The sequence below is a fragment of the Myodes glareolus genome, chromosome X, assembly GCF_982192425.1.
Source record: "Myodes glareolus chromosome X, mMyoGla1.1, whole genome shotgun sequence".
NCBI classification, from domain to species: domain Eukaryota; kingdom Metazoa; phylum Chordata; class Mammalia; order Rodentia; family Cricetidae; genus Myodes; species Myodes glareolus.
In genome coordinates, this window is record NC_142053.1 from 61,697,330 (window position 1) to 61,719,134 (window position 21,805).

At 35.7% G+C, this 21,805-nt stretch overlaps 1 pseudogene; it reads left to right on the top strand.

The window, feature by feature from the left end:
• Nucleotides 1–6,834: 6,834 nt before the first annotated feature.
• LOC125389259 (ubiquitin-ribosomal protein eS31 fusion protein pseudogene) overlaps nucleotides 6,835–21,805 on the top strand; it is a 37,044-nt pseudogene continuing 22,073 nt past the window's right edge.

Consider the following 21,805-nt stretch of genomic DNA (forward strand, 5'->3'; position numbering starts at 1 on the left):
ATGCAGTAACAAGAGAGCTTTATTAATTCCAACATCGAGGTAGCACTTTTCTATCCCCAAAGAAGGTCACATGATCTTTTTTAACAGAATTAGGGGTACACCAGAGAAGAAGGATTAATCTGGGACAGATTGATGGAAGGTCCTCATGGTTAGGCACTTTCCAGCAGCAATTTTAAATTTTAAAAACTTTGAAAGATCATTACATAAATTCTTTTCCAAATTAATCTCACAATTCTTGCTTCCACAATGTATTTGGTTATTCTCTTTGTTATTCCCCTGGGTAACTACATTTCCCAGGAGGCCCCTGTGCGCAGGCACAGGGTACAGTGTCGTCCTTCTGACTTGGAAGACTTCATTTCCCAGAAGCACATGCACCCAGCGTCCAACGCAAAGCCACTCCCCCACCCCCCACCCCCGCACGTCTATAGCATTTAATGCGCATGCACTGGGTTCCCCTTTAAAAAAGCAAGGCACAACATTCCCGTTCTCTTTCTTTCTGTCCCCTCCCCTTCATGGTCTGGCATGTCCCCATCCCTCCCTGTACCTCGCTGTTCTCTTTCAACTCCACAGGAAATAACATTATTGGTGCCGTGACTCGGACATTCGCCTGATTTCCACCGGGGGCTGAAGCTCCGGCTTTAGGTGCTGCCCTGGGCTCCAACCTCCCTCACGGGGCACAATCAGAACCAAGGACCTCCTCTACAATGACCCACATGTTCCATCTGCCAGGGCGGGCTCCTAATCATGAGTGTCCCCTTCTGGCCAGCTTAACCAACTCTTAACCCAGGAATTTACTGGTGAGCTCCCAGAAGCTCCCAGTGTTTCTAGGGTTGGGGGAACTTCCCCGAACCGCGGGTCTTCAGGGCCTGGGGTCCCATTGCTGGCATTCATTCCTGGCTTGTCCCCTTTGCTAAGCTCATGCCTGGGACAGCTTGTCCATGGCCAGCCTCCAGCACACCCGCACCTGTAGGTCTGGGGTCTCCAGTTCTTACTCTTTCTCTTTTTTTCATTCCTTTCATTCCTTCTTTTCATTTTCACAGCAACTACGATGTGGTTGGCTGCAATGGTGCAGCACGCTGCTTTGGTGCAGCATGGCCTCTGCTTTCTGAGCAGTCTGCCCAGATTCAGCTAGGCCATTAGCACCCCACTAGGGAAACGTGGACACCTGTTCTCGAGTCTTGGGTGTTTGTGCCATCTGCATCTCGTCTTAATGGGGAGCAGTTCTCGTTGTAGGCTAGAGGTGTCACGTTTTGTTGCATGTGTTTTCATGGCCTTAGCTATGGGTAGCAAGCTGTCCAAGACTTTCACTCCAACCTTCCTGCTGGGACGTCTTTTGGATGCTCTACAGCCTCATGCTTTGATGCCTTCCCTACAGATTTCAACACTTATCTGTCTTTGCTCCAAGAAATGGCCCTGGTATACCTTAGAGGGAAACTGCAAATGGCTGCCTAACAGAACCTTTGACCCCGGCATTACGAGAGTTATCAAATTATTGCAATCATAAAGACAGATGGAAAGAACTCTCCTATGTCTCTGCTTTCTTCTATATGAGCCTTAAGACTGACCTCTCTGTCCTCGCTCACTATTTACCTGCTCACATGTTTCTAGCTATGCCATCTCCTCTGGATCCCTCCACTCCTGCTATGGACCCAGCTGATGAACCTCCACCTCTCCAGCCTCAGAGAGCTACCTCCTCCCGCTCTACCCGGTCAAGCATAACCTCACATGTCCTAGGTCCTAGGACTAACCTTCCAGTCCTAGGTCTCTGAAAGTCCCACACAAATCTTCTTCCAGGTCCAGTCATAAAGAAACCTCACCTAACCTTTCTCCTTCTAGGTCCCTGAAAACCCCACACAAATCCTATTCAAGATCTAAAGAAGTCTCACCTAAACACCCTTTTCTCTCTTCTGCCAGCAGGTCTCCATCGGGCTCCTCCGGTTCCGCCCCCCCCCCCCACTCTCCCTCTTCTCGTTGCAGCTCACGTAGGTCACCAGAAGCCTCTTCTGATTCATCCTTCACCGAAGAAGAGGTTTTATTATTCCTGGGAGTGGCTGGATTCCTGCATTCCTGGATCCCTTCCTTTTCTCTCCTCGCCCACCCCCTATATGAAGCAGCCCTTGGCTCTCTGCATGAGCCCTTTCTCCATCCGGTTACCAAACCTTTCCAGAGACTCCAATGGGCCCTTTTCCAGACTCCAGCTCTTCATCTTCCAGATTTGACTCGCCCTTTTTCTCTTTGTGTAGCAGAGCAGGAGGGATATGCCCTTGGGGTCTTAGGACATCAATTGGAACCTTCTTTTGCGCTTGTAGCATACCTATCAAAGAAGATGAACCTCACCACTCAGGGCTGGGCACCATGTATACGTGCTTTGGCAGCTGCTGAGCTTCTGATTCGTGAGTCAAAGAAACTAACCTTTGGGGCACCTACCACAGTCTTCTCTCACCATAATCTGCCCTACCTCTTAACGTACAAAGGCTTACAAACCCTACCCCCTTCTCGAGTTCTTTCCCTTCAGGTGGCGCTGGTAGAAGATGCCAGTCTCACTTTTCAATGCTGCCCACCCCTTAATATCTCAAATCTTCTACCTTAACCTAATGTTAATGATTCCCCATCCCACTCCTGCATTTAGGTCCTAGAGGACCTACTACCCCACCCCTCACATATACAGAAGGGCAAACTGTCCCAGGTCACTTATACTTGGTACACAGATGGCAGCTCCTTTTTCTGTGATGGAACCCATAGAGCAGGCTATGCCATAGTATCAGATATGGAGATAGCTGAGGCGAGGGCACTCCCTGCCCATACCACTAATCAGCAGATTGAGCAGATAGCTCTCACCCGTGCCTTCCAGTTAACAGAGGGACAATCTTTAAATGTTTACACAGACTCTAAATATGCCTTTCATATCCTCCTGTCCCACGCAGTTATCTGGAAGGAACACGGGCTCCTTATGACAAAAGGAGGATCCATAACAAACTCAAGTTATATCATGGACCTGTTAAAAGCCTCCCATCTCCCTAAAGCTATAGGAATTATCCACTGCCGGTCTCACCAGTCCGACAGTTCCATTATTTCCAAGGGAAATAATCGGACTGACAGAGCAGTTAAGACAGCAGTACTCCAGAGCCCAGATCTACCTCAGTCACCTCAGGGGATCCTTACAGTGCAGCCCACACTCTCATAGACACCTCCTGACACCCAACATATCCTGTCATACCTACATTAGCTCTTTCATCCTAATAACAAAGCTCAACTTCATTTTGTTTAGGCTCACCTCCAACCCACGCCTGAGGACATAAGGTTCCTAAAGGCCATCACTACCTCCTGTCAGATCTGTCAAAGGTCAGATCCTAAGACCAATACCATAGCTTTCTTTTTCCTACCCACCAGGCCAGAGGGTCCCTTCCAGGAACTGACTGACAGCTGGATTTTATGCATAAGCCTACAGTCAAAAGAATTAAATATCTCCTGGTTTTAGTGGACACAATGTCTGGGTGGGTTGAAGCCTTCCCCACTACTAATAAGAGAGCCCAGACAGTCTCTTATGTTCTTCTCCGAGAAATCGCTCCCCGCTTTGGAATTCCAACCTCTCTTCCGTCAGATAATGGCTCTGACTTCACTTCTCAGATTTCTCAAAACTTGTCCAAGGCTCTTAATATTCCCTGGCTATTTCCATATCCCATGCCACCCTCAGTCTTCAGGGAAGGTAGAATGGACTAACCACACTTTAAAAGATGCCCATACTAAAATGTCACAGGAACTTCACCTTTACTGGGTAAAACTCTTACCTCTGGCCCTCCTTAGGCTTAGGGCCCTCCCAAAGAGTCCCCATTTCATCTCACCCTTCGACCTCATGTATGGGCCGCCCGTTCTAGCTCCCGGCTTCTCACCTAAAACCTCCACCATTCCTGATCACCTACTTACCCCACTACTAAGCCATTTACATGCCTTACTGTGGGATTTTACTGACCACTCATTACCTCACCCATGTGCTAACACATGCCCACCACTGATTAAAATAGGAGATCAGGTATTATTTTCTCCTCCAGGGCAACGTCCCTCACCCTTTTCCCTTAAATGGCAGGGTCCCCTCAGGGTAATTCTTTTAACTCCTACAGTTGCCAAACTCGAGGGAATTCCTCACTGGATTCACCTGGCACATCTTAAACCATTTACTTCTCTAGCTCAAAACAATCCCTCATACACAGTAACTCAGACAGGAACTTGCTTTCTTAAGTTCAAGAGGACACCAAGTTCAGCTCCCCTTACTCCAGTCCTAGGAAAATAGAGGTCCTGTCCTTCACTCAACTCTCTTGTACCAACATATTTTCCTTTCTCCTCTTTTTCCTATGTGTGACCTCTCCAAATACCTCCAATGTCATGTTTAAATTTTCAAATAACCACTCAGCTTCTGTTACAGAAATCATCAGAGACGGAGTCAAAGATACAAAACTGTCATAAGCCCAGGTGGTAAGCAAAACTTTAACGGGTCCCTTGACATGACAAGTCTGACACTGACTGCAGCAGTGTCCCCTGGATGTTGAGGTAATGCCCAAGATACACTCCAGTACCCTAATCATAAAGGGTTAAAAATTATTTCTCTTAAGACATTTTCTTTAAGCTCCAGGGAGCCAGCTTGACCCACCTAAATGCACCAGACTCAAAACAGAATAAGTATTATTTGATTTTTTTATCCCCCCACCTCAAATCTCCCCTTTAATTTTTTTTTCGTCTCCTAACATGACTTGCTTTCCTGCTCCTCAAGACCCAGAGAGATGTGGTTTCAACCAGCCATCACAGGACGCCAGTGGACAGGATGCGATAACCAGGATGCATCGGATACCCCGAACCCCTCGACCCCCACAAAGTCAGCAGGAAGCAGTTATGAGAGACCGGGCTATGCCCCCATTCCTTACCCATTAAGACCCTCAACCCCCCAATTTTTTTTTTAACAAATCAAAAAGCATGGAAATGTTATTCCCCCGGGGAGCTACATTTCCCAGGAGGCCCCTGTGAGCAGGCACAGAGTACAGCATCATCCGCCTGACTCAGAAACACAGGCACCAGCACCCAGCATCCAACGCAAAGCCCCCCTCCCCCGTGTGCAGATGGAGAACATAGAATTTGACGTGGTTGCGCTGGGGTCCACTTTAAAAAAGCAAGGCACGGCATTCTGGTTCTCTTTCTTTCTGTCCCCTCCACTTCATGGTCTGGCACATCCCCATCCCTCCCAGTAATAAACTGATACACGTGGGTTTGTTTGTACCTCGCTGTTCTCTTTCAAGCCCGCAGGAAAGAACATTACTCTTACAGCTATGATAAGACTCTATGAGAAAGGCAATTTATAATAATAAATATTAATTTGTGTTTGTTTTCTCTGGGATTAACTTTATATTTTAGAACTGAGTTTTATAAAATAGAGGTTTGCAGGGAAGTGAAACAATGGGTGTTCTCCTAAGGTGAGGCAAAAAACTGTGGGGAATCTATTTAAGACAAGAAGTAAACAAGGCAAAATAGCTTCAGTGTGTCCCTGAAACTGACCAGATTCTCTAGGTCTATTCTTCCCCCAAGAGAATATAAACAAAAAGGCTGCTGAGAGAAATTCTTAGCAAAACTTCTAGCAAGAATGCTCTTCAACTTGTTGAGAGGCCTGTAAGTTATGCATGGTGCTTCAGTTTCCCAGCCTTTTTGTGAGTTTTCACCTATGCTTTAGTGGCCCATTGGTGATGTAGTTATCTTTGATTCTGGTCCTGTAAGTGACATGCCACTCTTACTCCTACAAGTTTTACTTGATTATGATGTGATGCATGTTATTCAATAATTAAACAGAGAACAGGTAAGCTGTAAGACAAAGCAGAGAAAATTCTCTGCGACAGAAAATTAATGTTCAAGATACTAGCAAACTGACAGCACATGTATTAACTATAGGGAAGTAGTGATATGAAAAGAGATATACAAATAAAGTATTTAGTCAATACTACATTGAATTTACTTCATTTTTAGCAAGTCAATAACTTTCCAATTTTGTTTCCTGTGAGAGATTTGACAGGTAAATGACATTTAAACAAGGTATTCTGTGTTGTAAGAAAAAAAAAACTTGTGCATTAAAAATATCTATATGAAAATATGACTTCTTTCTTATTTATCTCTTATTATTTTTGTATTTATTTTAATTTTAAGTTTTGATTTTTTTCATTTATTAAATTAAAAGTAAATAAAATACAATATTTGAGAGGTACAGAGGTAAGCTTTGATCTTAAATAACCTAAAGGGAGGCGTTGGTGATGAATATGATCAAAAACACCTGGTGAAATTCTCAAAGAATTAATAAAAATTAAAAATAAGGCATATTCGAAGTTTTTTATGTTTTAAAAACTTTATGAGAAATTGTGTAGTTATAAAAATTACAGCCCATATGCCATTTATTTATCCCTCTACCTCTGTTTAGATATTTTACCTTTAATTCATATGTATGGTTTATATGACCATTCTAAATATTTATAGGTTATTTGAAGAACTAATAGAAAAGAATCCCCTGAGAGATGCTTTTGTGACTATTGTAAAAATGGTCACTAATGAAAATATTTTATATGGGCACATTATTGTCACAACATAAAAAAATTCATTTATTCAAGTTGGTATTAAAAATGTCTGGCAGAAATGAGGACATGAGACACAAATGAACCCACATTGGATTTTATTAACAGGGGTTGTGCTCAATGGGCCCGAGGAAACGGTGTGAAAGGAAAGAGAATGTAAAAATGGCACATCCAGCTTTTAAAGGCTTCCTAACACTTGCACATGAGGGGAAAAACGTGCCTAAGTCAGACGCTGATGACGGGCAACGCTACACCTTGTACCTGTGTACAGGGGCTTTTGCATCAGACGCTGATGACTCAGATGGTGGGTGACCCACACATGCACACATAGGGGGTACATGTGCCTGCTTTAGAACCCGGAAGTGCAGACTTAGGGGTGGTTAAAAGAATTACAGGTATGACAACAATTATTTATATTACTAAGAATATAAATAAGAAAAAGATGAATTTACATTAATTTTTCATCTAAAAGAGTAAATATGAACTGAATGCCTTATAATACATTGATATTTGACAAAAAAATAATGTCTATAATATAAATTTATAAAAAATAAAATGTCACTAGCAAGTGAAAACCAATTATAATGAGATAATCCTTTCTCCAATGCTCAGAAAATAATTTAATATTGCAAGGCATATGAATATATTTCAAAAGCACAAACACCATTTCAAAACTCCACCAATGTTTTGCTCAATGGCTATATAAACTTTGATAATTACATAGCCTGATTTATGTCTAAAATACAAGAAAGAAAGAATGTTTAGCTTATCAATTAAGAGGGATAGGCAAAATAGATACATGACAGATGTAACTACAGATGAGTACATACACATATTTATATCTTGATTAAATAATTTTGCAATGCACATTTTTCACTGAGGGTATGAAGCCTTTCCTTTGTTTCTAAAAGCAAAATTTTTCTTTTTTTGTAATACATTTTGAAAACTTGGAACTAAAAGAAAGGGTAAAATAATTCATAATCACCGTTAGATGGAGCTGTTTTTCCATAGAAATAATAACTCAAGTTACCTTATTATGAAAACAAGAATATCTTAACTAGTGCTGTAAAGTGTAATGAATTGTCAATACATTAATTATTAGCACAGTCAAAAGAGAAAATAGTAGGCCACTTCAAAATTTCTCATATTTTCACCAGATTCTGAAGAGAGCTAATATAATTTGAAGTAACTCGGAGTACTATTTGACATATACATAAGCCAGTAAATATAATGATGATACTTTGAAGGCATTGGAGAGTATTCATTAGAAAGGAACGTCAGAGTGTCATGGTTACAATCAAGAAGTTAACAGTTGACTGCAGTATTTTCAATTCAATGGAATGTTTTGTGATCCTAAAGTGACATAACCTACAGTATTGTTAAACTGGTTAGATAAAGGAGACAAATTTTGTAAGTAAATAAGAAAGAAAATGTTGGAGAAAATGCAGGCAAAATATGAATAGTTATCAGAATGCCAAAGCTGATTCTGCATTAATTTCCCAAAGTTTTATGGTTGTGTGAGGTAGAACATTATAAATATATTCTTATTTTGATTTTTCATGTCACAAAATTTGAAAAAAATACAATGAATTATTATAGCAATTCCATACTTTATCATCTTTTCTGCATAGAATAATGTTAATTTTCAAGCTGAAAATAATGAAAAATATGCAATAAAATAATCAACATCTTTCTTTCACCAATAATATTAAACTAGTAGGTACACACAGGTATATACACATTTCCTTATCAATTCTAATAATTGAATAGCTGTCTAACTGGTTGTTACCATGCAGAAGTACATCCTAAGAAGCAAGACATATATATCCTCTCTCTTATTTATACATGACCTAAGTATCACTCCTGAGCAACAGTGATCAAGTCACTGAGATCTGTGGACACTCATATTCTGCATTTAACCTGAGTAAAATATAGAATGACCTAAGAAAAATATGAAATGCATTATAAACAATTTATTTAAAAAGTAACAAATTAAGACAATTTTTTAACAGAATTTACTACAAAGGGAAAGAAGAAATTTGGATTTAAATTTTATGTCCCAAATCCAGAACCCCAGTTACCACCATGAGATTGACTCTGATGCAACAACAAAGAGTCTTAATTGCAAGTTAACTCCAGCCCCTCCATCTTTCTGAAGCAGCAGCAGCAACAGGAACAACAGCAACAAAAACAGTGAAGGAGAGGGACCTTGAGCAATAAACAGGAGGGACTTATATAGAAAAAAAGATTTAGGGAATTCCAAACCTCTAGACTTGTGCCTGACTGGCCCCAGACTCCCAGGCTTTAGATTGGCTGCCCCCTATGAAGTAAGGGGGATTTCTTGGCCTGAGGGGAATTCAATGTCTCTAGGGGCTCAGAGATTTGTCAGTTTTCCCTGCTGAGGGATTGGCTTGTTTTCTGTCTGGGTCACATGGCTTTCTTCTGGGGCCAAACTATGTTTCTTTCTTTGGTTCTTTTTTTTTTTTTAACTTATTGACCCTAATTTTGGGACCAGGGTGAATTTCTTTGGTATGCTCTGAATCTAGGAAGTTAGTATATATTTTTATTCTTTTTTTTTTTTTTTTTTTTTTTTTTTTTTTTTTTTTGGTTCTGGTTTCAGGGTCCAGATACTTTTCTCTAGTTCTTGGTTTAAGAACAAATGTCTCTTCCTCTAGCTCTGTTTCCATTTTCAGTGTGTGTTTCTTTAGCTGAGTTTCGGCTAAGAGCTGAGATGTTCAGGGTCTGTGTAAGGACTTAGAGTCAGGGATTTTATGGACCCAGGGTCTACCACATGTAATAGTCATTACTGATATAAAAATTATTATCAACATATTAAACTAGCTGATTATGTCTATAAAGTTAATGATAGCCCAAATAAGTATTTCATTATTATATTTTGAGATCATCAGTAAATGCATCAAGGAAAGACTATATTGCAGCAAAGTAAATTTTTAGGAAAATGGTATTTTATTCTTAACAAAAAATGCTGGAAAAAACACAACAGTTTTTTTTTTCAGAATTTCTATGCTGTTTAGATATCTGCCACAAAGAATAAAGCAGACACAAACAAGCAGTGAGGATTCATAATTGAAGCCAGAGCTGGAACCAAGCATTTGAATATAATGTAGAGAGTTTCTATGCAGACACCACAGCAATTTCACTAATAAAAGCTACTATTCTGCTTCTTCTGTGCTTATATGTATTTATTGATGTATTATTGATGTACATAAAAATTTGCAAGGATATAATTGTCTCATTTCAATTGAAATTGAACCATATATTATAGTGATATTCTAGCTTAAATATTCTCCTTTCTACTTCTCTTGGACAATCTGTTTTAAAAATAAGATTGTATTATTGTTGAGTAATTCAACTAAGATTATAATTTTTAACAATTAAATTTATGTCAAAGTGATGATCATCTTATCACACTTTGTGGTAAGAAATATGTTTTAATTTAAATATTACTCACTCATTTTCTCTGTTGAAGTCATATTTTAAAATATGTACATTTTTAACTAAAGTTCTTCTCATACAGATTTCAGTTTATAGTCATATAATATTAAATCATCCAGATAATAGTTGAAATAAAAATCAATTATCTGTATATTATATCTACATCTTCCAAGCTATGACAATTTAGGGTAAAACTTTGAGAATTAATATGTAATTACAAGCACAGAGAAAGCTCATTTCTCACATTATCCTGATTCTCTAGGACAATCCTAATCATAGATTTAGAAATAATCCACAAATCAATGAGATATGAGATAAGGTTTTCATTCTTATCTAGGGACATCTTCAATGTCACCCATCACTTTTTCTCATCTAGCTAAGATTTAAACTTGCAATAAGAATTTTATTCCACTTATTACTATGCTTAGGTCTTTGAGTTTGGATATGTGCAATCCTCTAGGTAGCTGTATTTCTCAGAAACATTAAAGAATGCTAAATATATTGAGACAGGCAGGTAAAGTTTCTAAAAGATGTTGATTGACTGTTTATAGGTTCTCTTGAGAGAAAAACTAGCCATAGCTTGTTTGAATATACTAAATTTGCTAATTTTAAAGCAGTCACAATAGTGGCTGGACCAAATATTTATTTTTCTCAGAAAACATGTTAAAATATATAAAAATAAAAGCTGTGGTTTTGACTAAATATTTTCAACATTTACTCAAATATTTTGGTGCTTTGAAAAGAAAAGTAGAGAAGCAAAGTGACATCCCAGGTTTGTGTAATAAAACCTAGAAGGACCAGTTATATCATATTCTGCTGTTTGAAAAAGAAAAGGCTATGAAATTATAAGAGACTGTAAAAAGTTAATTCACATTATAGAGATATACATTTCAAAGAAATATAATTTACATTTCCAGAAAGTGTATAAAAAGATAACAAGATCTGTTATTAGGAAAATGCAAATTAAATAAATAAAATACTACCATCTATCCATTAAAGTGGCCAAAGTCAAAACTCAGGAACACCAAATGATGGCCAGGATTTAGGAATACAGGAACTCTCATTTATTGTTAATGGAAATACAAATGTTACATAAAATTGGAAATCAATTTGACCATTATGTAGAAAGTAAGTTTACCCTTATTATGGTTTGGCAAATACACTCTTGGTATGTACGCAATGGAAGTGTATTTTATGGGATATACATATACATAGTTGAAATCAGCTTTATAATAACTAGACTTCGAAGAGACCAAGATACTGCCTATAGATAATTGAACATATTATGTCTGATAAATCCTGACAGTAGAATATTATTTAGCAGTAGTGAAATAATGAAACAAATCATGAAGAAATATAAATGAAAGAAATAAAGAAAGGGATTACATACAACTATATGATATAAGACTTTAGACAAGGCAAAATTATAGAGATAGTAAAGAAATTTGAGGTTGCCATGAGTTCATCATTCAGTAGAGAACAATAAACAAGTATAACAGGATTTTTAGAGCAACAAAATACTCCTTATAATACTTCAACAGAGGACTTATATTATGCTCTTATCTAAACATTAAAGTAAACTGTGTGATGGGGTAGAGACAACCGTAAATCATGCATGTTCCATTGAAGGATATTAGTAATGGGGGAGGGAGCTTTCTAAGAGTAGAGTCAAAGCTATTTTAGAAATTATTTGCCATAAAATTTAAGCATCTTTATAAAACAAAATAAACCCAAATAAAGAGATGAAATTTATCAGAATTTCAATTTTAAAATGAAATATTTTGTGTAGAAAATATTTGAGAGTTTCAAATGTAATATAATGACATACACTTTTGGATGTTGTTTTTATTGTAGTTAAACTATTTTATTCCATAACAGTCATAATAAAACTTAAATTTAGACTACATATGCTCTTCAGTTCTATGGACTTTATTTTTCTGAGCTCTTGATATTTATGATTGAAATAAACATGATCCTTCTGCATAAATTAAAAAGACCTATCATTGTCATAGAAAACAGTTTCTTTCTATTTCAGTAGGAACAAAAAAGTACTTTTAGGGACAGAGCTCAGCTTTTAAACCCCTTACCATGAAGGTGTGAGAGCACGAGTTTGAATTCCTAGCACCATTGTAAATGCTACCCATTTGTGGTGACCTCTTGAAATCCCACCCGCATAAGAGTTCAAGACAAAACCGACAGGGCAAACTGACCAAGGAGACACATTTTTAGTGTCTGCCCCAATTGGCAAGGAGGAGAAAGATATAGCAAAGAGCACAACATAAACTTCTGGCTTGTATATTCACACACATACACTTTAATCTGGATACACATGTGCTCTCATATGTGAACCCATATACGTACATGTAAAAAAGTTTAAAAAAGCTAAAGCTCTATCTACTTTGTACTGAAATAAAAGGTGGAAAATCAAAAGACCTATGTATTTATGGATTACCTATGTTTTTTCACATATTTGCTGTCTCTTAATTTCCAAAGTCATACCTGAAATAATGAAAAACTTAATCTTTATATAAAGAAATTCTCAAAATTATGTGACATAAAATTTTTATTTCGAGGTTTCAGCTGACAGTTAACAGGCCCAAAGAGGGTCTCAGATACCCAGGACTTTGACTTACAGGTGTTTGTTAGCCACAGATGGTGATTTCTGGGAAAATAAAAAAATAATGGACTTTCTTTTTTTAAGTCAGCTACTCAGAGTCTACAAGTGGTTCAGGAGCATCCACATTTTGCAAACATGCCTTGGAAAACTACCTATATCAGTTTTATCTAATTAACAAAGATTCAGCAGGTGATAACAACTTAATATATTTTGGGTTAGTTCCTATATTCCATGCTTCTCAAAATGGATGCTAAACTAGGTGTCTGCTGTACTTGGGTGCATTGCGACTAATGAGAATAACACTCTTACAAATTGGAAAGAGGAAATCCAACTTGTTTTGTTTACAAATTCTGAGTGGAAGTCTTATTAGCCATCATCTTTGGACATATATATGAAATTGAATGAAGTAGAAATCTTTATTATGATTATTATTATTGAGACACGGTTTCACTATATTGCTGAAGCTAGCCTTGAAATTATTATCTTCTTGTCTCACTTTTCAGAGTGCTAGAATTATACGCTTGTGCAATCACAGCTCACTTCAATAACTTTTATTTTCATTTTCAGTGTTTGTCATAGTGACTGTACTGGATCATGATATGCAAAATACCTACCATGAACTTTCAAAAAGAAATGGAGATTGTGTGAAACCAATATATAGCCATAGAAATTATTCTTCAATAAAAGGGAAAAGGAAAATAACAAAAATGGAATTTTGGTCCTCAATATATACTTCATATTTTGTAATATATTTTTGATTTAATCTTGAATATAACTTTCCAGAGTATTTATAAATAAATGATAGAGGAGAGGTAAACAGAAATAGATGGAACCTTTCACTGTATTAGTCAATAACTGAATGAAATTATTGTTCATAAAATTTATCTGAACATGAAGTTAAAGGAGCACTCCTTTTTAAAACTAATATAGAAATGATTACTGATATTAGACTCTAATTGGAAATTTAATATTTTGTGATCAGTTTACAAAATAAGAAATCATTTTTATTAGAATTCAGTGAGACTTGTTAAATAAAAATAAATTGGAATAATCTTCAAAGTATTTACCTCTTAAATGCTAGATACATTCCAAAATAAAAATATGAAAATATAGCAGTCTGAAATATATTCATAAGATATTATAACACTGAATGTATTAGTGATTATTTCCTTACTTGAGGCTATTTTGTTGATAGCAACATATATTAGAAGAAATATGTAACATATTCATAGGACAGTGATGCCAAAGTTGGTCAATATTGTTTAGTATGAGAGTTAAACTTTTAGTTTTTTATGACATTTTCAAATAAATTATTGGTAGATTACAAATCTAGGTGTTGCTATTAATAATAACTGCATGATGCATGTACATATTGACAGAATATTAGAAATTACTTTATGTTAGAATTCATAAGTTTCAAAAATTGAGACATTTTAAGTTTATACAGATTAAGATTATGTCTCAAATATTACCAAAAATCTAATAAGTCAACATCAAATTGGGAAAAATATATTGGTGATGATAATGACACATGTTCAATAATATGTACAAACAAACACTTCTGAAATATTTGTTAAAAATTTCAATTTTAGAACCAGGTGTGGTAATGCACACCTTTAATTTCAGCACTCGGGAGGTAGAGGGAGGTGGATTTCTATTAGTTCAAGTTCAAGGCCAACCTGGTCTGCAAAGGGTGTGCCAGGACAGCCAAGGTTATTGCACAAAGAAAATTAAAAACAAATAAAATTATACCTTAAACAAGCTAAAGAGTCACATTGTCAGAATTCCTTGCAAATCTTTATAATAGATCTATGCTGTCCTTGGCCTTGGTCTGGAAAACCTTATTTTTCGTTTTAGCAGTTAATGTAGACTCTCATAACTAAACTGGCCAAAGTTCTAACAAGAATTGATTGAGAGTATTCAGGACAGAGACATCTATGTAAATCCCTTGTAAGATTAAGGGAACATTGTGAAAGAGAAAACAGAATGTAAGAGCTGTAAGCTCTTTTTACAGTGTAAGAAGCACTGTGAAATTCTGTCTTCTTAACATGACAGTGGCAATTACAGTTATGAAATTACGGGATCTATGATGACCTGCACAAGAACATCACAAGATCACAGAAACAATTCAGCATAGGTCAGGGAGAACCTCCATTAGGCCCCTTCTTAGTGGAGGATTTATTTATTGTTAGATGATGACTGCTGAGCAAGAATTGCTTGCTCTCTTTTTGGTATATGGCCAGTGGTAGGTTCTCCACACACTGGTTGATAGAATTACATCCAGAATCATATAGACTGTACTAATTGTACTAAGTGGGTTATAAAAAAACAAACAAATAAAAAGAAAAGAATATGAAGTTGGGAGGATGATGTGCTGATTTTGTCCTTGTGACACTGGCAGGAAAGCAGTAGAATGGATAAGATTAAAACACAATTTGTACATGGAAAAATAATCTACAGATTGAAAAAATATGCATAATTTGAATAATACCCTGGAAAGTGAAACTTAGAGCAAAAATAATAAATATTTGTCTTTTAATACAGTTATAGATATATCAGTGTATGCATGCACTAATAAATATTTGCATTCATTTTATATATATATATATATATATATATATATATATATACACAAACTCAATAGGAATGTAACATCTATTTCCACTGAATATTTTAATATGTTGGTAGTTTTTTTTTTTCTTTTGAAACATTAGGTTCAAAGTGTGGGAAGGTTTCAGTCATTATTGGTTGAGAAGGCATGGTGAAAAAGTATATCTCATGATATCTGAAGTTCATGGCTGAAGCCACACACGTAAGAGGGTAGGTATCTGGTATCCAAAAGAACAGATAAGACCAAGGGTGGATATCATCTTTAAGTTCCCACTCACAGTAACCTATTTTTATCAACCAGGACTCACAAATGAAAGACCCTATACACTCCAAAAATAGCATAAGCTATTGAAGAATGCACATTCAGAAAATTAGCCTATGGTAGATAATTAAGACTATCAATCAAAATAAGCACTTAAACCATATACAAAAGAGAAATCCTCCCCCATATTTCACGTGGTGACCTACTTTTTTCATTTTATTGAAAATAAATGATACTTTCCTCACATAATATATTCTGATTGTTGTTTCCTCTCCCTCTACTCCTCCCTGTTCCTCCAAACCCTTTCATTTGAATCTATTCCCTTTTTGCCTTTCATTAGAAAAGCTAAAGTCTTCTAATGGATTATAATAAAATATAACAAAATAAGATGTAATAATATAAAACGAAATTATCATATTGACATTGGATAAGATATACAGAAAGAAAAAGGAAAAGTAACAGAGACTTACTCATTTGCACACTGAGAATTTCCATAGAAACACTATTCTGAAAATCATAGTATAGTAAATACGCAGAGGACTTGGTGAAGACCCAAATAGGCCCTGTGCATGCTGCTTCAGTTTCTGTGAGTTCCTATGAGCTTTGTTCATATTGATTTAGAAGGCCTTGTTTTCTTAATGTCCTCCATTCCATCTGGCTCTTATACTATCTCTGCCTCCTATTCTTTAGGGTTCCATGAGCTCTGTGAGGAGGAATTTGAAGGAGATAACCCATTTATTGTTGAATGCTCCAAGGTCTCTTACTCTATCTATAATATCTGGCTGTGGGTCTCTATATTTGTTCCAATCTGCAACAGGAGGAACCTTTTCTGCTGATGGATGAACCAGACACTTAGCTTTGAGTATATCAGAATACCATTAGGAGTCATTTTATCACTTTTATTTTTTTTTCAGACCAGTTTTGGTTTTACAATAGGTCTCTGGGCTATCAAGTCTCAGGTTCTTGGTCAACCAATGGCAGGTATGTATTTCTTCCCATGGCCTTAAGTCAATTCATTGGTTGGTTACTTTCACAAGCTTTGTGCCACCATTGCCCTAGCATATCCTGTAGGCAGGACACCATCATGGACCAAAGAGTCTGTGATTTACCTGGTGTTTATGCTTCTCCTTAGGTAGAATGTAGAGTGCTTTCCTGTACCATTGACTAGAAATGTGGGGGTCCAGGCTCTATACCAGCACTAGCTCAAGTTCTCCATGTTCAATGAAGTATGTGAGTGCTTTCTTCAGCAATGATCCCTTACTATTAGGTTATAAACAACAGCCTATGTTCTTGGCAAAAGTTCAGGTTATTTGGGAATTCCCAGGGAACCCCCTCCACACACACACTTTAGTAAACAACACAATTAGATATAACCCAATCCCGGTACTAAAAGCTTCATTTGGTGACAAAAGATAGCCAGCTCCAACTCTGTCTATCCAATTACTTGTTGGTTTCATTTAGATCACCTTCATGTATGTGTATATTTAAGAAAGTTTCTACTATAGTAGGTTTCCATACTACTCCTTAAATGCCTGTTGATTTTGGCTGTCTATCCCATATTCTCTTTGCCAATTTTTATTATTAAAACACACCAGTAGAAACACTGTCTTTTACAATCATTGTTTGAATTATCTACAGACCTTCTTCCTTTAGAGTATATTACTGAAATGTCTTATATTCTTACTGGTTATCAGAAGAACACTCTTCTGCAGGTGTTCATTCTTTTAGAGTATAGCAACTAACAATTTCAGAACCAGTAGAAGACTCGCTCTTATAAACTTGCAAAATATAGTCATATACTATATAACATATTCACAGGACTAACTATCTCAGGAAATAGATGATTCTTGAAGAAAAAATGTTCTCAAAAAATTATAGCTGTCAACTGCTATACTTGGCAGTTCCATAAGTGGATTGCTTTAATCTTGTACTTCTCCAAATCAAATCAAGACTAGACTTGCATTGTGTGTAATATATACTGAAGCATTAAAAGGCCACACAACAGCAAAACCTAAAGCAGAGAAAGATACAACAGAGAAGACAAGTAAAATGTGTACAAAAAGTCTAGAAAGAACTTTAAGGATAAAATTAAAGACTGAAAAAAAGAGGTGTAATATAATTATAAGCTGACCATTAGAATCTAGGAAAGTCAGACAGCAATAGTATGATAAATCTAAAGTATAAAAGAAAAGATAAGCTCCTGCCACCAATGATCCTTAACTGAAGGTAAAAGGCAAACCAGTGTAGTTTGCAGTGCACACCTGCAATACAAGCATTAGTGAGTCCCAGACAGAGTGTTCTCAGGTTGAAGTAAGTCTGAGCTATGTAATAAGATTGTATCAGAAAAAGAAAACAAAGAAGTAGCAAAAGAAAGCAAAGATTAATGCACTTGGAAATAAATAAAATTGAAATTCCTATATTCCTATACAGAACCTAGAAGAAATTCTGAGGGATAACTTTCAAACTAAGTGTAAGAATACTATGCAGTAACTGAAAAACACATGAAATCATAAAATGCTCCATTTACTAAATAGATAAATTCTGTTGAATATATTATAACAAATTTAGATTATATTATTTTGAATAATTAACGATGAAAAAATCATTGATATTATTTCTATGATAAATAGGCATGCACTATATGAAGATTCAATAATATAAGATAGAGAATACAAATTATATCAGAAAAAGTGATTGCATATTCTTTACTGATAACAGCATACTTTCCAAAAGTTATTAAAATTTAAGATCATAATAGTAATCTTTACAGATTACTCTAATAAAAGTCAGTTTTCATTTAACAATATAGTGTTTCATGAGTATTGCTGATATCTTACAATAGGGGTTCTCATATTTTTCTACCAATCCTATCTCACATTACAGTTACGTGTTATAGTTAAAGTTATGTGTATGCTATGATCACCAAATACACTATTTCTACTATTATTTTGAATAAACTGCTACTTATTAGATGAAAATTGAAACATTTTATTTTATTACCTTTCATTATTCTTTTCCTATTTTTCTTGTCTTGCATAGATACAAAATTCTAATCTATAGTTTTTCTTTTGATATAAATGTATTGCAATCTAATTCTATGAATATTTTTTATAAGTCACTCTATTTCTTTCCTTTGAATGATGTTTCCCCCTCCTGTGTATGAGGCTATAATTTGTTTTAATTTTTCTAAAACTCTTAATATTTTATTCAGTTATTTTCTTCCTACTTATACATGATAAGAAGCCTGATATGTTTGTATGCTTAACTTTATGTGATTAAAATGTTTTTTTTTCTCTCCTTCAATTCATTTCATGTTTTTTTCTGTCTATGATTTCTAGAAATTTAATAGAATCTTCTGGTACATATTTTATTTTTTCATATATATCCTTTGTCATATTCTGTAAACTTACTAGATCAATAGTTTGTCATTAAATAATGTTTTAGTCATTAAAATTACTTAAAAGATTTTATCCTTTTTTCCTTTTAAATTTTCATTATACTTATGTTACATGTACTAAAATTATCTGATAGTTCCTAAATACTAGACTTTTGTAGACTCTGGTCTCTTGACATTTTAGTTTTGCCATTTTCCATTGTCACTGACTCTTCCTTCATCAATGATTTAAATATAAACCCATCAAAGTTATTATTATTTTGTATTTTATACTTTATATTTCTCAAAATTTTTTTTGATTATTAAGAGTTTTTATTTCTCTCACTAAATTACTTAGATATTCTAACATGATGACTTCTTTTTCACTACAGTACTTAATGTATAATTCAGCTGCTTTATATTGTTTTAGTCCATCATATATGACTGTTTCTAACACTTACATCTGTATTCCAATTATGATTTTTTCTTTTGGTACACATATTTTGGTGCTTTTGAAACCTAGATATTATGTGTTTAATAAAATATAGTGGGATATTTAATATGTGGCAGTATTAGATTCCCTGCAAGCTAGATATGAGAATCCATGGTATAAAAATCCTTAGTTATAATGGATACAAATGACTTTGAAGATGTCTGGAACATGAGATATCCACTAATGAAAACTGCATCATGGGGTGGAGATGGGGCATAAAAGAGAGGATGTGTGTGCTGAGGAGGCAGTAGAACTGAAGAGGCAAGACTACTGTTATGATTTGTGTTGTTAATTTAAAAAAAAACTAAGAATCACCATCTGGGAACAGGGTCTTCTAGGCATTACTGTGAAATATTTTTCTAAATTATTTATCCTCTGATCATGTATATGGAAAATAATCCTGACTATGTTAATTGAGGTGAAAAATACTTGCCCAGTATTGGTGGCATTACTCCCTGTGCAGGTTACTCCATACTGTGAAGGATTAGGGAAAGCAAGCCAAATATACATATATTCATGGCTCTCTTTTTTTGCCTGTGGATGTAATATATAAGCTGTTTTGAGATAATGATGTCTTGAGTCCCTGAACATAAAGAATTGCAGTCAAGAAATATTACTGATGGTTTGAATAATAATGAACCCAATAAGCTCATATATTGGAGTACTTGGTTTCCAAGTAGTGTGACTCTTTGGTAAGAACTAGAAGTTGTAGCCTTGGTGGAGCTATATTACTTGGGATGTGCCCTGATGTTTCATAAGCTTGCATTATTCCCAGTATGCAATGATGATTATCTCTTGTAAAGAGAAATTTTCTTGATAAGAAATGAGGACTACAATTATTCAACTAGACAATGAAGAATAATTTTATTAATTTTAATTATGTGTATATGCATATGTCTGAGCATTGGGTTGTATACATGAATGCAGTGCCTGTGGAGGCTGTAGGTTTCTGTGAACTAAATTCCTACCCTGTGCAAAGCAGTATGTATTGCTAACCACTCAGTCATACTAATCCTCATCTTTAGAATTTTAAAGTGTTGAAACTTTGAAAGACCATTTGGAATTTTGAAGTTGGAACATTTTACACTATTAGAACATTGGAACAAAATATGAAAAAATAAGACATAGGAGTGTATAGATGGTTTCAATGCAGAATTCTACCAGAACTTCCAGGAAGAGCTAATACCTATACTCCTTAACGTATTCCGCAATATAGAAACAGAAGAGTCATTGCCTAACTCCTTTTATGAAGCTACAGTTACCCTAATACCAAAACCACACAAAGACACAACCAAGAAAGAGAATTACAGGCCAATCTCACTCATGAACATCGACGCGAAAATTCTCAATAAAATACTGGCAAACCGAATCCAAGAGCACATTAGAAAAATTATCCATTATGATCAAGTCGGCTTCATTCCAGAGATGCAGGGCTGGTTCAACATACGCAAATCTATCAATGTAATCCATCATATAAATAAACTGAAAGAAAAAAAACCATATGATCATCTCACTAGATGCTGAAAAAGCATTTGACAAAATTCAACACCCATTTATGATAAAGGTGTTGGAGAGACTGGGGATACAAGGATCATACCTAAATATAATAAAAGCAATATACAGCAAGCCGACAGCTAACATCAAATTGATTGGAGAGAAACTCAAAGCCTTTCCACTAAAATCAGGAACACGACAAGGCTGTCCACTCTCTCCATACCTCTTCAATATAGTGCTTGAAGTTCTAGCAATAGCAATAAGACAACATAAGGAGATCAAGGGGATTCGAATTGGAAAGGATGAAGTTAAACTTTCGTTATTTGCTGACGATATGATAGTGTACATAAGCAACCCCAAAAACTCTACCAAAGAACTGCTACAATTGATAAACACCTTTAGTAATGTGGCAGGATACAAGATCAACTCCAAAAAATCAGTGGCACTCCTATACACAAAGGATAAAGAAGCGGAGAGGGAAATCAGAGAAACATCACCTTTCACGATAGCCACAAATAGCATAAAATATCTTGGGGTTACTCTAACCAAGGAAGTGAAAGACCTATTTGACAAGAACTTTAAGCCTTTGAAAAGAGAAATTGAGGAGGATACCAGAAAATGGAAAGACCTCCCCTGCTCTTGGATTGGGAGAATCAACATAGTAAAAGTGGCAATTATACCAAAAGCAATCTATAGATTCAATGCAATCCCCATCAAAATCCCATCAAACTTCTTCACAGACCTTGAGAGAACAATAATCAATTTTATATGGAAAAACAAAAAACCCAGGATAGCCAAAACAATTTTATACAATAAAGGAACTTCGGGAGGCATTACTATCCCTGACTTCAAACTCTATTACAGAGCTACAGTATTGAAAACAGCTTGGTATTGGCATAAG